Raw genomic sequence first — 13,223 nt, 5'->3', positions numbered from 1 at the left:
TTAAAATTTGAAATTACACTTTGCAAAGGTCTACTCCTCTGCCTATCAAGTCTCCTTTAAAAATTAATTTCCATGTAAGTTCTTTTAGCCTTATTTCTGATGGAAATGAGACATACATGGTCATGGTGTCTGCACCTGTCTGTCCATGTCTCTAATAAACTTCTGAGCCCACTGTCTGATTTCAAACAAGTTTGGCAGAAGTGTAATTACATCCCTACAGATTTATGAAAAATAACAGGCCTGATAGCAAAAAGAGACTCTTATCACAGTCCCCGACAGTGCAAGTTACAATGTGGGTTCATGCCTTATTAGATTTCAGATATTCCATAAAATTGAGAATGCTAATAAATGCTTGATCTGGAGGAAGAGCTTCAAATTAATTTTTTGCCATCTTAGGCACCATGGTCAATCAGCCACAATATACAAATATACAGGAGATGTGACTTTCTTAGTTCCAATCCTCACTAAATTACTTGTTGGTTTTATTTTTTTTCTGTACCAGAGGCTGCCATCAGCTCTGCTATTTCATGTGGGGCTAAATAAAATCTCTTTAATCCTGGATGCTCTGTTCATTTGTAGCTGCACAATGTAGTCTTTTGTGTTCACCTAAGGCTCCCACATGAAAGCAACAGTAGGTTCACAAATATATGTATAGTTTTGTGTTTAAAAGCAAGTGAGTATTTCCCACATCCAAGTAAAGGCAGCAGAGATTATTTTCACTTTGTTGTGATGAAACGTTTAGTCCCCACCTCTCACTCTGGAAGACAAAATGTTGTTTGTGTGTTAATAGAATAAACAGGGGCAAGGAGCTTTGCAGAAGGTGAGAGAGACCCCTTCCCAAAGCAAGTACATGTCCCATGGCATCCCCACTCCCCATTCTCACATCAGTACATTCCAACCAAGTCTTTTCCTGAACTGGAGTTTTTTTAAGGCCATATGATTCAGTTCTTTCCCCTGATCCTCCTGCTGACAGCCTCACCTCAGAGGAGTGGAAAGAGCTGTGCAAACAAGCTGCCCTCTCTGCCACAGAGTCAATCCAACCCTTCAGGACTGGAGAAGAAGAAACTTGTCAGGCAGAGTGGGGAAAAGACTTGCACCTGGCCCTGCCCCTCTGGGATCAAGGAGTGAATTCCAGTTTCCATTCCAAAAGACAGTCATTATTGTTTGGGCACAGGTTTTCCTCTCTGCCCTTAGCATTGGCTCAAGAGAAACAGGAAAAGGGAAGGCTGATTCTGAATTGTGCTGAGGCAGCTGCAAACCCACAGAGAGCTATGCTGTCTGTTGCTGGGTTTGTTTTGTTCCTGGGATTACCTGCTGGAGGGGCTGCGTGTGCACAGCAGGGTTGGCTCTCTTTACTTTTCACCTCTCTGTGGGTGTTGTCCCAGGCCAAGGCCTGCTTAAGGCCTTGCTTACTCTCTGGTCTGGTTCCAGAATGTTTTCCAAAGGATGTAAACTAACCTATCAGGAAATATTACCTCTTGTTGTAACCCTCCCCCAACCCTATTACAGTGTTTTAAATCTGTCTTCAAACACCTCCCACGGATAATCTGGTTATTTGGGCCTAATTGCTTAACTTTCCTTTGCGAGGCAGTGCAGGCTGTGCATTAGATAAAGATATGACACCTTATATTTAGCATTAATTGCAACTGCACACATCTCTCTTGCCAGTCCTTCCTATGTAATTTCAGTCCCTAAATAGCCCACCTCATGATACATTCTTTGATAAATTTCCCAGCAGTGTTTCTCGTGTGGCATAAACTGCTACAAGCTCTTGTAATAAACCTTTGAGTGCTCGGCTCTTTAGGAACAAAATCCTGATGCTTTCCCTCTCACCTACATCTTGTTTTGCTGAAAAACAGTTACCACCTACATGCAAAAGAGAGGTAAAAACAGGGGCAGATACTAAAATACATATCATTTTGTGATACAGTGCTCAAGAGCTGTATAGTAGAAGTCTTTTCGTGAGGAGTGGTATCCTTCAAAAAATACCAACACGATTTACCAAAATGTCTCTGATTCAACCATACTACCTTTTAGGTTGTTTTTTGATTTGATTTGTTCTTTGGTTTTGGCTTTTTTTTCCATAAAAAGCAGCAACTGCTTAAAAATTAGTTGTGCAAAGACAAGTAATTGTTTATGTGATGGAGATTACAAGACAGTGTTTTCCATTTCTCACTGTGTCAGCTGCAGGTTAGTCTGAGGTGACAGGTCTTTGCTGTCCTGAAACAGAAGAGTAAATAAATAGGCGCCTGTGCCATGGTTGTTATTAAACACTATACTCCTTCCTTGTGCTGGCTGGCACCACAGCAAGACTCACAAAGGCTTGGTGGAGATTGCACCTTCTTGACTCTCTTCTCTGGATCAGCATCCAGGAGTTTGTGGGGAGACTGCTACGTGCACAGCGAGCTGTGCTCCACTTGTCCCGAGTCTGAAATCCCGTTTGCAAGGGCTGCCAAGCCAGCACAGGAATGGCTGCATCAGTCATGTCCAAGTACTAGCAGAGCAAAAAAAGCCCGAAACAAGGGGATTTCAGGGTGGAGAGGAAGAAGCTCCTGCTTTCCCCATTTGCCCTCCAGCAACCCGAAGAGCTGCAGGCGGTGGCAGGCAGGTGTGTCACTTCTGCAGCAGCAGTGACAGCCTGCAATCCTGAGGATGAAGAAATGCTTTCAGAAGCTTCCTTTCTGTCACATTACACCGCCTCAGGGAGAAAACCTAGCTGCTGAACTGGAGAATTGCCGCAAATGAGTCGAGTCGAGAGCTTCTGGCCTCCCACTCACATGTTTCCATGTGAGTGTAAATAGGTAAGAGAGTCCTCTGAAGAGAGCAGAAAGGAACAACTGCGTTCACAGGCTCATGTCTTGCAGCGAGGTATTTGCTGACTGAGCATGCACAGAAAGACCTTTAGCTGTTTTCCCTGTCTGCTCCTCTCCACAGGGCAGCACTTTTTAAGCAGTTTCCTGTAAGAAATAATGCTGACACCCTGGTCTCTTGCTCTTTCAACACCCATACAGGCAGGGACTCAAACTGGGTGCAATTCAGCTGAGCTACCCTGAGGGGCCTTGGCCAAGTCATCTGCTGTGCCTCAGTTCCCATTCTCTAAAATTAGGAAAATACTACTCTACTTCACAGGACTGCTATAGAGAAGAGCTAAAAAATGAAATCTCAAACCAGCATCACCTGCATTTTCTTTGGTTTCCCCTGCAGGAGGTGAGGGGAAGAAATTAAGAAAGACAGCTGTAGAGTCCCTTTGCAGATGAGCCAAATCCTGAATGGAAGCTCTGGCTAAAGAAAACAGCAAGGAACCAGCAATACAGCTTCTGAATAGGATGCTTAATTGCAGCTATAATTATGTAGCACTCAAATCACGGCGTGCTTTATAGGCAAAGGAACACCAGGAATGGGGGCACTGAAAAATTAAGACAGCAACAAGTCTGCATCATTGTGCACTTATTTGTGCACTGGCCACCTGTCAGCGGGCATTGCTGTCAGCTCTCTGGGAAAGAAAACGCTCAGGTGGGAGGTAACAGGAGGAGGAATGGAGCAGACCAGGAAGTCTGGGGTGGGTGTCCCAGGCAGAGACAGGAGGGAGGAGTATCAGACTGGCAGGAAGTGATTAAAGGGACTATCCAGGTACTGTGGTGCAGACCTTCAGCCCGTGCAGCAAGAGCAAGTGGGACATGGAGTAATGTGCTGATGATGAGACATGGCAAAGTTATAACCAAAGTGGTGGGGAAAAGGGAGTCAGTGGAGGGGATGCAAGAGAGACGTGAAGTGTTCAAGAGTGAACAAATTCATTTGAAAAGCTGCATATTCAGTGGAGAAAAGGAAAGTAGCTTGAAGCAGAGAAGAGGCTCTGGTATCTGCAAAGTTTTAGACATCCCAGAGGATGGCTAAAAACAGCCATGGCAAAATAGAAAACTGTTTTTTATAAGGAGGGGGAAAGAATATAACTGTGAGGCTTGACTAGAGAGGAGAGAAGTTAGAAGCTGGCCCTAAAAATACAAAAATGAATAGTTAGGAAGCGCTTTGGCCCCCACAAAAAATGCAAAACTGTGTGAAGGGAGTGGCATAGGAAGGAAAAAGGGAACCCTCTGAGGAGAGATGCAGGAGGCTGAAGCGTAGGCTTAGACCTGGAGATGAAACAAGTTGATCTGTGATTCATGAACATAAAGAAAGATACAGAAGATTTTAAGATGTGGTAGAAGCATGTTAATTTGGTTTTGAAGATGCCCTTTACTGATCAGCATACATGGGACTCGGATGTGTATTTGGCTTAAAAACATCCAAAGAAGAAATCATCCAGAGGAGAAATCGGCTGCTCATGACCTCATCAGAAGCACGACTAGCTCCAGCAGATCCCTGCCTTTCACTTGCCAGTGCTTCTGGCCAGCAGTGCCACAGTGCAGGCGGGATTGAGTGGGTGCAAGTGACTCCCGTGAGTCAGAGAAGGCAAATAAAAGGAGCCGACCAAACCTCCCTCTGGAAAGGCCGTTTCCAGACAGACATTTTGGAGGTGTGAAAGCAAAACTTCACAGGCATTTATGTTCACAATTAATTTGCTTTTTTTTTTTTTCTTTTATAAATGCTGAAGCAAGGTCATAGAAAAAGAACCAGGTGACTTCCCTGCACCTGTTCCAGCTGCTCTTTGTGCGGCCAACCCACCATGTGGCTTCATTGAGACACTGCACGGCAGAATTTGTCCCAGGCCATAGCATCCCTCCAAGCAGGGACACACCCTGGGCACCCCAAAGCCACACACAGGGAAAGCAACAGAGCCCCTTTATTTTGATACTGGAGACATTTCTGCTTGGACTTCAGTAGGGAAGAACTTCTCAGCTGACCGACTAGAGGCATAAGGATGGTCCTGGTCCTGAGATAATGTCACAGGAATATCCCTCCCTGGGTCTATGGACACCTGAACTTAGGCTTAGAATATCATCTTCTCAGATCAGCATTGGCAACAAGATGTGGTTTTGAATTCTTCCAAAAGCAAAACCCAAATGCATAATGCACTCATGTTCCTCCAGTGCCTGTTTTTAGATCCATTTCTTTTGCAACTCAATTAATCAAGATTTTGCTCCTCATTTTAAAATAAATGGCATTTCTCTTAGGAAGATTTATAGCTTTCAGTCTTAGAGGTTTAAAAATACTCAGATGGATTCTGAGCTAATCCAGATTCATAAACCATTCTCATCTGTTAATACCTGAATGCTTTGATCATCATATTTAAGAGAATTTTTTTTTGGCAGAGGGGTATTTTTCAGACAGATTGTCCCCCAGTACTCTTTATTTCAAGCTTGTGACAGGTTACTGTGCTGCACCCTCATGCAAAACACATAGGAGGAAGGGAGGGGGAGGAGAAGCTGCAGCAGAAATAAGCCACATCTCTAAGTTTATCCATATTCCTGTCCCCCCTTCTCCTGATGATGAAGGATCCTTATCTCTCCCCTTGTGTTGAGCTTATCTACTCACCTACTGTTTTCTCTTTGCCCTGTCATACTTAGGTGGGATCTTTTAAAATTCTTCCCTTGAGAGTCACCCTGGGAATTTTTCCTTTTACTCTTCCAGCACGGCTGGCTCAGGAACAGGTTTCTGCTTGCCAGACCCCCACACCTTCTTCCCACCCTCCTGTACTTATATTCTTCTACTGGAGAAGCAGCTGCATCCCCTGGGAAAGAGTGCAACCTGTGGAAGATCCCCGCCCCTACCAGAGCATCTCTGCTCTGACAATCAGAATGAGAGAGTCCAGTCTTCATGGCTCTAATTCCACTTAGTACAGGAAGCAATGTCTGGATTTATTTTTTCCCCTCATGCTGACAATTGACCTAAGTCGCAGTAAATGCTGTGACTGGACAAAATATGTTCTTGGGAAAGAATGCAAATAATGGTTTAGAATTTTGCATCTCACAAGCATTTAATTTATCCCCAGTCCTCCTGGAAATCACATATAGGATGTAGTGGGGTCACTTCATGAGCTCAGGTAAGGAAATTACTTGTCATCCTCTTTCAACACTTCAGAGCAATGTGAAAATCAAATCACAGCTCAGCAATCGCTCATGCCAGTGCTCGGGTAACACTGACAGGCCACGTGTGGGATGCACTGGTGGCCTTGGTCACACTAGGTAGCACAGTGGCTCTCCTGAAGGCCATTAACTGCAGCAAGGCTCTTGTGAGCTTGGGGATAAATCTAGCACAGCTGCCTGTACAACATTCCAGCCTCTGACCACCACCTCCAGGAAACTACAGCTGGCACCCAACACTGCAGAACGAGAAGCTCCACGTGTATGGGAGACTTGGTAGCCTGACAGGATGAGAAACATCCTGCTCTGGGTGTCCCTGCTGCTCTCCACTGCTGTGGAACTACACAGCAGTGCTGGGAAATTAATTCACTCCTCTGGAAGACACAGAAGTTGGATTGGGTTGTTTGTCTGCAGCACTACATAACTTTTGTGAACACTGCCTTGGCAAATTAGTTAGATCAGGGTGATTCCCTGCCTTCATCTCCTCATGAGCCTGCCATTCCCTTTTGTTCTGAGCTCATCTGTGTTTGGAAGGTAAATACATGGTGACCTTTAGAACTAGGAGTTTTACAGTTTGCATAACACTGCAGATACATATGCCATGATAATATATAAGTTAGAGCAATTATGGAATAAATCCCTGCCCCAAAGAGATACCCAGATGCAAAGGGTGGAGCATGCTGCCAGACATAAAGTACACCTCAACCAGAGAAGCCATATTTTATTTTTGGCTGCAAACACCCAGATTTTTCAAGAGGTCTGACGAAAGCCTAGCCAACTTGAGCAGGCTCCAAGGGCAAACTGGAGGAATTCAAAAAGCCAGAGGGAATGAGAAAGCAAGCAAAGGAGGTGTTTTGCCACTGTGTCAGGGTGAGGCCCAAAGACAGGGGTTAAAAGAGGTGATGAGAAATGGCATGCTGGCTTAAAGGAAGTAATGGAAAAGGAAGAGAGGCTTTGAGTGTGACACCCACAACTCTGCCATTGTCCTGCTAGGCCACCTTTGGCAAATAATTTCACCTCCATCTAACTTCCCTCCTCCTGTTTGTATATCATGGCACTCTGACTTGCAAATTCTTTGGAGTAAGACTATAATTTCTACAGGTACAGGAAGTGCTCAGTGCAAATAGGCTCTGAACTCGGATGGTGCATCTCTGTGGTGAAGGACAGGAAAATCCAATAGGAGATGCAAAGCTGTTGCATGGGCTTGGACGCAGTGCCCTGCCAACAGCCTGTGCTGTGGGATGAAGGAGAACAGGATGCTGGAGCAGAGAGGGCAATACCAACCACTGAGAGCACAGCTTGCTTGTGGCAGTGGGATAAGTGAAAGAGCAATGAGGAGAAAGAAATGTTAATATCATGGTATGTGGGTGGAGGTGGGGAAGAGACAGGCATTGGTTCGGTAGAAAAGGCAGGTGCTATTTTAGTCAGACTGTGTTAATTTCAGCTCTGATGTAACTGAATTTACATCAATTTCAGTCAGTTGAATTACACAAAAGATTAATTTAGGCCGATGAGTTGAGGTAAGAGTGACTCAGCCCAAAATAAGTTTTGGGGTGCAAGGAAGAGATATGAAGCAAGGTGAAGAACTGGGGCCATCCTGGAATTGGCGAGATGTTGAAGTAGGGAGGGTGGGGGTGAGAGAGGGCAAACCAGAGGGTGCAAAATCAAACAGGCCACAGGACCCTGCAAGGATGATTTTCATTGCAGCCTAGGACAATTTGCAAAGAAAGGCAGTCAGCTCCCTGAACTCTGTGTGTATTGGTTATTTCCACCTGACTCTTCTCGTGGTCCACCTCTCCTTGCCACTCCTCTGGGCAGCCTGCACACCAACATACCATGCTCAGAGTGTTCATAACAATTAAGCTTTTGTCTTATTATTTTGGCTTAATCACAAAACATTCCAGGTTTAACCTGAAGAACACTTTGGACCAGGGGTTCAACAGCTACATTTAGCAGTGAGAGTGGCTCTGATTCACTCACAGTGCAGCTTCACTGGAGTTGATGGAAATGAACTTGTTCCATTAATTCTCCAGAGACAGCATGAAAGCCAGATGAAACCAGACAGGGCCATTCTCACGCTGACAAATGCATCCACACCTTAACTCTTAACAGCCTGCCCATGGAACCCATGCAAAAAGCATCTGAAATACTTGGCACCATCTTCTAGATTAGCAAAGAAGTGCCTCTCAACAACCCATAGGAAAATAAAGAATTATGTCATTACACTAAACAAAATGAAAACAAAAAATAATTAAGCACATCTTTTGCTTCCTTCCCATTTCACTAAATTTCTTTCCCTGCATATGCTTTTCATCTGTTGTTTCTGATGCCTCTTAAATTGGTCTTTACTTTCTCATAATTCCACGTACTGAGAAAATGTAACACCCATGAATCCCTGCGGTTTCTTTCCTTTTCTCTGTCCTCATTTCCCCTAGCTTTTATTTTCCCTTTCATTTTTTTTACATTTTTGTTGTTTGAAATCACAATCTTCAATTGCATTTCATTTTCATTCTCTTCCTCTCTAGCTTGCTCACATTTTCATTCCTCTGTTCCCTTGTCCCTTGTTCAGCATTAGATTTAGTTGAGAGAAGAAAGTCAGTCGGTTCTCAGGTTAAAGAAGAATTTCAACCATTTCTTTGACACATACCCCAAACATGGCTCCACCAGTTTTCCACCTTCCACAAATACGCAGTACTGCACAAGAAAGAAACACCTACAAAGTGCTTTCAACTCATATTCAATCACCATAGTAAATACAAACTCTCTTCTGTAATATTCAATCATTATATTTAGTCCCAATATCATGCTTTTCATCTGCAAACACCCACACAAGCATTGGTTAATTTGTCCTCACAGCAGCCCTGACAGGTTGGTAATTACCTGTTATTATCTCCATTTTACACATAAGGAAACTCTGGGTGAAATGATGAAATTCCTAACAAGAACATATACCCACAAATCTAAGCAGGCACTAACTGAATCTTCTACAGACACAGACATACACACAGCTGTCCACAAACATTTTAGTGTGCACTGAAAATTAGGGACCCTCAAGCTCAGTGTAGGACAGGAGAGAGATGCTTGCTTGGCATGTTATACACAAGGAAAGGAAATTCTCAGACCATGAGATTGCCCTGGACAGCAGAGGAGAGGTGCTGGAAGCAAACTGCCAGCTCTCCATAGCACATTTTGTATTTTCTGGGCCGCATTTCATGACCTCCCATTCCTGCAGGTGAGCAAATGTGCAAGGTGAGCTCCTCCTTGCCCTCAGGCACCACCAAGGTTTGATTTCATGTTTCCAGTTTCACCACTGGTGACTGCCCTCGTGCTTATCAACACTTGTTTCTGAGGTGAAGATGGGAAAACACTGTCATGCAAAACCCCCAAGTGAGCTCCGGACCTGTTTGAATGCTAATGACCTCTTAGTGCTGTATCCCACTCATTCTACTGCCTATCAAGCTGGCACGATGGGAAGATAATAGCCCTTGTGGACCACAGGCAGCATTCCGCACATACGAGCTCATAGAAATAGGGAAGAAACATTAGTGGGGAAGTCAGAGAAGGAAAATGAAGACGTGAGTAATCACCTTTGGTCCAGGATGTCAGCAGCCCACAGCAGAGTATCCTGTGTGCAGCACCTCCCCTCCACCGCAGGGACAGGATGCTCTGTTCCCATCCCATGTGCTGCTCTCCCACAGCAGCCCTTGCACTGCAGAGGCTCCAGGGACACCGCAGGGGCTGGCAGAGCCCTTTCCAGAGGGTCGGGTGCTCAGGTGCAGTTAGACACTGAATTCCCACTTATGCAAGGCAGTTCCACTGCAGCTGTTAAGCATTAGATGCCATTAATGGGCATGAGATGCCATTAATATAAATATATCTGATGTGGAAAATAAAGACCCGTGTAAGGATTTGGACCTTTGTGACTTCTCGTTTCATTGCCCTCCATTCAGTGTGACACTGAGGCTCTCATGGACTTGAAGTCATTGATCAATGAAAAATACCCTCTTCCCTTCCCCTATCAGTTTCTGTCTCATTTTCTGAACCTGTCACAGCCTCTCTCAGCACAGAGATGTCCAGGGAATTGATTCCATGTAGTCTTCCTTTCACCCCTGATGTTTTGGGTATAACCAGGGACAAAGCCATAGGACAGAATTTGCCAAGATTAACGTACATTGCTTGTTCCATAAAAACTTACTCAAGGCCCCCTACATTCCCTATATCAATGTAAATGTTCTTAAGTCTGTATCATTGCTAGTGTTATTCAAAATTTTCTTTAAATCCTTTACTGTTTTAAGGTTTCCAGTCAGGGTTATGTCTTTGATGTACTTAGGTTTCTCTGTCAGTTTTCTGCATTTTATAATTAGGATCCCTTTTTTGTTTTCTCCCTGGTTGACATATTTTAATTTTGAATTTCAAATTGCTGCCTGAGCTCTGCCACTAAGCCAGCACAGGCTGCTGCTTCCTAAGACTTAGACAATGACACCAAGGTGAAACTTCACGAAGTTCTGCCAAAGCTGCTGACGCTGTATTCCTGCATCTCATGGGTTCTCTCTGCTTCATCCCTTATTAATTGGGATCATTCGTACCTCAGGAGTGACCTGAGTGACTTCCAGGCTAGTTTAAGACCTAAGCATCTGTGCAGATGTTGAGGGGAGGCCAGCCCTGTATGGCCAACTACAAGCTGACAAGGTGAGACAAAATGATTGTTCCTGGTAAGAATTGTGGTCCTACAGTGGTGCTACTCCTGTCGACTTGCCTGTACACCTCTTATCGCCAGCTGGAAGATGCAAGAGCTCTGGGGCACAGGCACAGGGCCAGCACTACAGGGCCTTGGCCTGGACTTAGCATTCCCAAGTGCTTACAGCAACTTGGAAGCAGTAAGAATAAATAGTAAAATAATGCTTGCAAAACTTAAAAAAATTAAACGAAACCCACACACATACAAAAGAGAGAGAACACTCATGTCCATGGTAGGTATAAGGAAATGGAAAGCAAATTTACAAATCTACATACTCTTGAGAATGAAGTGATGGGGACGGTGGACTTTAGGAACACTGCACAACGAATTTAAGAACCAAATGAAGGATTTAAGCTGTGGATGCAGGATTTAAGCTGTGGATGCAGAAGCTACAGTGATGAAGACAAGAGGTCCCAGGTGATGTGGGAGTGAGAAGGGACACAGTGGCACAATGCAAACAGGAGGCTGAGGTGACTGAGCTGAGCCAGGCTGGCCTTGTCCACACAGGGAACAAACGTCCTACAAGGAAGAGGACAGCCACTCATGAACCTCAGTTTTCAACCATGCTCAAAGTGGTCAACACAAATGTGAATTTCTCATACACAAAAGACAGCTGCATTAAACGAAACTTAATGAAATTAAATTAAAGGAGATCATTTCCTTTCATGAGATGAAAAGTAAAGGAATGAATTGAAACTTAAGCAAATGAATTTAAATGAAATGAAGCGCAATGAAATGAAAACATAACGAAATGAATTTAGATGAAATCTCAAGATTTCATTTCCTTTCATGAAATGAAAATTCAATGAAATTAACTGAAAATGAAAAATGAAATGAAACATCAAAAAATGAAGTGAACTGAAACGAAACTTCATGGGAGAAAAGGAAAAGAAATTAAATGACAAAATGGAAGGAAATGTAACAAAATGAAATCAAATGAAATTTGTCATTTTATTTCCTTTTAGAAAATGAAATTTCAAGATTTTATTTAATTTCCTTTTGTTACATTTCCTTTTTAAATTTTTTAATTTAATTTCTTTGTCCTTTCATTAATTTTCATGATATACATTAAATTTCATTACATTCCTTGATTTGTAATTTCCTTTATTTTTCTTTTTTGTATTTTAAAATTCTATTTAATTTCCTTTTATTAAATAAAGTTTCATTTTATTTCATTCCTTGCTTTGTCATTTCACAAAAGAAAATTAAATCTTGAGATTTCATTTAATTGCACTTCCCTAATTTTAATTTTCTTTCAATCAATCTGATTTAATTTCCTTCCTTTAAGTTACATTTCATTTGTCTTCATTTCTTGATATCCTTTTCATTCCTTGAATGACGATGAAAGGAAATGTCTAGATTCTTACATTTCACTTCATTTCATTCCTTGAAGTTTTATTTAACTTGATTCCTTGATTTTTTATTTAATTTCGTTTAATTTCACTCAGTGACGTTGCATTTATTTTGATTTCATTTCACTGCTTGATTTTTCATTTCATTTCTCGGAAATGCAAACCGCCCATTTTTGTGTCTTGGAGCCCTACCTCTTAGTTTTGGAGCCCTAAATTCCAGGTGCTCATGTCTGGGGTTCCAGCGTTTGTGAAACGCCCGTGCTCTACAAGGGGTGCACATGTTAAATGAGAATATGCAGCGATTATTGTGGTCAGCTGACGCTGAGGATTTAAACTGGTGAGCCCTGGCTGCTCTGCAGCCTGATAAACGTGACCGAGAGCTGCACCCCAGCCAGAGAGAGAAGCAGCAGCAGCACGAGTGGCTCTGGTAATTCAGCGATTTCACAGGGCAGCGAGGTGCCTCTCGCTTTTATTCCTCTGCTCCTGAAAACTCTTGAGTATGATCCATTCTCCTCGGAGTTAATGTTGAGCATAGCTTGAGTGACTGAGAGTTTGACTACGGTCAAATTATTTTGTTAAAAATAAAACCAAACCAAACCAACCCAAAATTCCTACAGCTGCTGAAGCGGAGCTTCTGTAAGCCTCCATGGAGGAGAGGCGCTGCCTGCAGCAGGTCTGAGCTCTCTCCCGCTTTCCTGCCTGCACTCCGATCTCCCGGACGACCTTTAAAGAAAGGATCCCCAGCTCATGTGAAAGCTGTGTGGCCAGCTCACTGCCAGGGAAGCTTTCCTTTTGCTGAGTCCGCAGCCGAGGACGAGGTGATCTAAGAGCTCCTGCTGCCAGCACGGGGAGGCCGCGCCTTCCCCTTTCCCTCCTGGCTGTGCATTCCCACTGCTCGCCCTGCGCTGGCTCCGGGCCTCCTTGTGCAGCCTTCGGTGAGCTGACTCAACTCCCGATGCCGGCACATCCCTTCGTGCAGGGCGGCAGCGCGCTGCAGCACTGACTCACCCGCTCTGATGAAATCACGGCCATTGTTATCAGCAGCCCATCTCGGTCCGATAAAGCGCAAGCAGCTGCCCTCGCAATGGCGAGCGCAGATCGCAGCTGCAGAGC

This window comes from Melospiza georgiana, chromosome 4, assembly GCF_028018845.1.
Source record: "Melospiza georgiana isolate bMelGeo1 chromosome 4, bMelGeo1.pri, whole genome shotgun sequence".
NCBI classification, from domain to species: domain Eukaryota; kingdom Metazoa; phylum Chordata; class Aves; order Passeriformes; family Passerellidae; genus Melospiza; species Melospiza georgiana.
Note: the sequence above shows the minus strand (reverse complement) of the source record.